Source organism: Lissotriton vulgaris, chromosome 10 (genome assembly GCF_964263255.1).
Source record: "Lissotriton vulgaris chromosome 10, aLisVul1.2, whole genome shotgun sequence".
NCBI classification, from domain to species: Eukaryota; Metazoa; Chordata; class Amphibia; order Caudata; family Salamandridae; genus Lissotriton; species Lissotriton vulgaris.
In genome coordinates, this window is record NC_141698.1 from 501297189 (window position 1) to 501302143 (window position 4955).

The following is a 4955-nucleotide window of genomic DNA, read 5'->3' on the forward strand; positions in this document are numbered from 1 at the left end:
GTGAAGCATCGAAATCCCATAACCAGATTGTGGCAGTTAATTCTACTCCTTCTGGCGATGAGATGAACAGGGGCGCCAAGATAAAAACAGCTGCAGGATATAGAAACCCCAACGAAATATCATCCACTAGAGATCTGGTTAAAGGGTCAGAACTTTGAGAGAAAGGAAATGGTATGGCTGAAAAACAACAGGGTGGTTTGCAACCAAGGGAAGTGTGCCCCACTATACGATCACGTAATGATACTTTTGAACATACGTCAAAACATCATAGCCTAAATTTGCCTCTAGCTGTGGTACCATATATAGTTATATTGGTAAATGTCCCCCGTCTCCAGATGGTGAAAAGGAAACGTGGTATACTTTGAGGAATACGGCAATTCATTTCCTGGGGACCAAAATAGGGATAATACCAGAGATGTTTTCAGCTTTTAGATGATTAGACGTGTGCCATGGGTGGGGACCACTAGAAAATCTTACTGAGGTGATTGTTTAGTCCTCTCATTTGGGTCGCCATCACATGTCCAGGAAATTTTTTGCAGAATAGTTGACAATAATACCGACACGGTAGAAGGTATAAAGGCTTTTCCCCTGATTCAGTTTTATCAGCCAAACTCTCTAAATTGGAATAGGGGTCTGTATTCCCCATTTCAGCCCTTTAATAAAACGATTTACAATGTAGAGGTGGTACATAGATTTAGACCCCTCCAGTCCCTACATGAGAAGGATTGACTTCAGGATTGTGCTGACAATAATATTTGTTCTGATAGTGGTGCGCACTGTGATCTCCGGGAGAATACGGTACCGACCCTCACTGTGGAACTTTACCCGACCCAAAGAGAGATAATGGTTACTAGGGACGAAATAGTGGAATCCCCAGCAGTAGGAATTGGTGATGCAAGTGGACACAAACTCAGAGAAGGGGATGAGATGCTTGGACAGGTTCAGCATGATCATGTAGTTGATGTTTCAAATGCACTTTCCACAGGGAGAATTAGAACCCTTTTCTAGAATATTGCTGGCCTGCAATGAAAAGTAAATAATACTATTTGGACCGAATTTATATATAGTTTTAATATTTTGTTTTTCCAGGAGGCATGGCTATTGGATAAAATAGACATAGATGGGTATAAGACCTTCCACACGCCAGCTGAACAGTCAGTACATGGGAGACCTAAAGGGGGAATCTGCGTATATATTTCAAATATGTTACGAGTAAAAAAAATTGAAATGATGAAAACTACAACATACTATCAAATTGTGGCCATCCATTTGAATCTAAATGCAGTAGTGTGGATAGTTAACTTTTATAACAATATTGAAAGGGAACATATGGGTGACACCTTAAATTTACTCAGCAATGATTTAAGGGAGACAAAGGTCCCAAATGGCATTGATATGATTACTCTTTGGGGTGGTGATTTTAACACTAGGATTTGTCCACAGGCAGAATGTGGGCGGTGTGGTGTACACGAGAAAGAAAAAAATCCTAACTTACATTTTGTGCATTCAGAGAGTGGGGAGACGTTTAATGACATAATGGCTCTACACGATCTGGGCTTTGCAAATATGTTGTGCTCCCCACCTGTCAATTTCACCCAGACATTTATAAGAAGGGGTTCTGAATCATTAATTGATTTTATAATTGTACCCAATCGCTATGCAACATGGACTGACAGTTTTAAACCCCATTTCAATGATTTGAGCAACCATTTACCCTTGAGTATTGATTTAGTTATACCGAAACAAGATAACTATCTGAAAAAGAATAATAATATAGCATGGAAGAAAAATATTGCCCTAACTCGTCAAAATGGGTATTCCCTGTGATGGAGCGAGATAAACCCAGAGGAGGTCAATAAACGTATAGTTGGTAATACTAATGAACATATAGTAGCATGCTTACAAGATAGTACAGATGTTGAGGATACTTTAAGGGCCTTTTCTTATATTACGTTAGAGATACAAAACTCGCTAAGAGCCCAAAATAAGGTCCCCCTGGCTCGGAACAATGGTTGGTTCGACTCAAAATGTACCAAAGCCTACACCCAATTAAAAGAAGCATTACGTAGGACAGAGAGAAATCAAGAAGAAATTAGTGGGCGTAGGAGGGATTATAATTTTGCCAGGAAAAATAGGAAAAAGGAACTGAAAGATCAAGCATGGGATACGCTGCATGAAACATCATTGCACTTCATTCTGGCAGGCAGTAAATGGCCCATTTCTCTCTAAAAATGATGGTGCTAGGGTTGAAATTGCAATCGATGAAAAAGTATGGATGACTTTTTCTCGAAAGTATACGGTGTTAAGGGGAGCTTTTGGTTTGCATGTTCCTCACTTGACTTAAATTCTTCAGGAGGTTGGGTCTTCCAGTTGCTCTACTTTATTTCTACAGTATAATCGCTTCTCGGCCTTTTGGCTAAGATCAAGTGTAGTATCTGTTCTTATCAGTTTAATATCTGATACGTCCTCTATTTCTACAGTATAGTCTTAAGAGTGGTGTATCTAAAATGGTCCAACAGCTAACTTGGAGTTTGGTCACTATAATTTCCCCCCCCTATCGGCAGAAATAGATTCATTCTTTGTGGCAATGGAACACTTCAGACTGTCTAATCGTCGAGGGCGAGTATGGTTAGAGTAGTAAGGAGAGTAAGCATCCAATATAAATATTTTACACATGCTTCATGCAGCAACAAATCTGGTAGCAGAGCTATGGTTCTGCCTAGTGAAGTGAGATTTTAGTGTGCCTAAAATAGTCCTTAGCCCAAGTGTAAAGAGTCCACAATTTTTGATTAAAAAAAGAGGAGTTTTGATGGAGTGCTGATTGAGTATCGCTCTGGATACAGTCAAAGTGTAGTAGCAGAAAAGAAGTTTGAGTATTAATAGAGATGCACGTTGCTGTTACTTTTGCTTAAGAATGCTTTTTTTGAAAATGGCTGTACGTTGTTGAGTGCAGTAAAATGGTTAAAGTCAATGTATGATTGGGGCGCTTTTGTGCAAAGTCGAAGTTGTAAATGGGTCCATTGTGGCCTACGATTTTGAGATATTTAACTATGGCTTGTCTCAGTGCAGAAGACTTGTCTCAGTGCAGACACTGAGTAAGTTATCTGCTGGTTTGTGGTGTTGATCGTGAGACGACTTTGACAACACCTTTGTAAAGGTTCTCTTCATGTGTTAGTGGTAAATGATTGGTATGGTTGACCTCCGATGCACAGGGACTTACTATATCAATTAAGGGTAGAATCCCACTGGTTGAGGCTTCATTGCAGTGAATGAGTGTGGAAAGTTTAGTTATCTTATGAGTACAGGTATCCTTAAGTGGAACAGACAGTTTTATTTGCTGGTTGCATTGTATTGTCATATTTTACCTTGAGAAAAATGTGTAGAAGAAAATGTGGAGGAGAGTGAGGTGCTGCGATAAGCAGTTGGACGTCCTAGGGTGCCCCGCTGAGATAGGTTTGGTGGTGTAAAGCCCCACTGGGATTGGATGACTAATTTATAGAATTTGTGCTGTTACTGGTTGAGTTTGCCAAACAGTTGGATTCTGGAAGAATAAAATGTCTTGAATTTACAGAAATCATTTGTGAATACAAAATTAAAAGAAAATGATATTTTCCAGTTATTACAGAAATGTATAAAAAAAGACGAGACCCCTTTTGCCAAGGTGAAGGTAGAGATACCACCTGAGGTTATGCCTGGAAACATCGTCATGGCAGACAAAAGATTACATCCATGTCTGTGGCTCGAGTTTTGGCATACACTTACTGAGGACGAGGAATCACAGGAGGAATCACAGGAGAACCATGGGCCATTATGCAGAATTTAGATGGGATGCTCAACAGAAAATGTGGAGAGTAGATATAATACACTGGACCCAATTGGGTTTGGTGTTAGAGGTTGATGGAGAAATAAAGGGCAAGAGAAAGGAGAAAAAGAATCATTTAGAGGCAGACAAAACTGAAACAGGGAAAGAGGAAGAAGAGAGTGACATAGATGACGAACTTTTGAATGATTATTACTAAATCATCCATCACCTTATAGTGAGTTATTGAATCAAAACCTGATGCAAATGAGTTTACCTGAGCAACCAAAGGCTCCCTTGATGCCTGAAGTACCAAAGGAACCAATGCTTATTTATCTTGTGAGTAGGAGGACAGAAATGTAATCTCCAATGAACCTGATTGATTCAAATACTCCAGATGCTTTGACTGTTGGACCTGTTGTGCCTCTTTATAAGTCTGGGTTACAGGTAAATATGATTCATAATTTGGCTGTACCCACTGAAGTAAATACAGCACATTGAAGTTCTTCAGGTTTCACAGTGAAATCACTGATTCATATGGCTATGGTTCCGATGCGGGCCAATACTGTTACTGCTGTGAATATTGTCTCTAATCAGACACAAGCGGATATGATGCAAAGAATGGTGCAGAGGTTTCCACCTTTTTATTGTCCCAGACCGAGTGAACCTCCTGAAATGAGGTCTCATGCTTCTGATAAGACTATGCCTATGGGTGTTTCAGTTGCGGATTCATCTGTGTTAAATTTACAACCTGGAATGAGTACAAATGTTACTAGTGGAACTTTAAATTTAAAACAGTTCCTATAGAGTAATCAGGGATTACTTCTCAAGAACTTGATGAATGGCTTAAGGGATACAGTACCCCAAATGATCCGAGTTTTGCAACGGTTCCAGTTTCAGTTCCAGCTGCAACTATAAATTCAGTCCTACATCAGCCTTCAGTGTCTAGCTCAGCCCATATTTCAGATGTGATTGCAGGTACAAGTTCAGCTCAAAATTCAGTTCAAATACATAAATAGCTCATGGATGTGAGCTGATTACAAGTTGAATGGAAGAAATTATTCAGGGAACATTTAGCCCTGTAAGATTTGAGGCTTATGAAGAGGAGGAACTATTGGCTCTCTGTAAAAACATTACAAGTTGTGCAAATGCGACC

The 4955-nt window shown here is 39.6% G+C and overlaps 1 pseudogene; it reads left to right on the plus strand.

Annotated features, from left to right (window-relative positions):
• Positions 1 to 2396: 2396 nt before the first annotated feature.
• On the plus strand, positions 2397 to 2598 carry LOC147685454 (U2 spliceosomal RNA; annotated as a pseudogene).
• The last annotated feature ends 2357 nt before the right edge of the window (positions 2599 to 4955 follow it).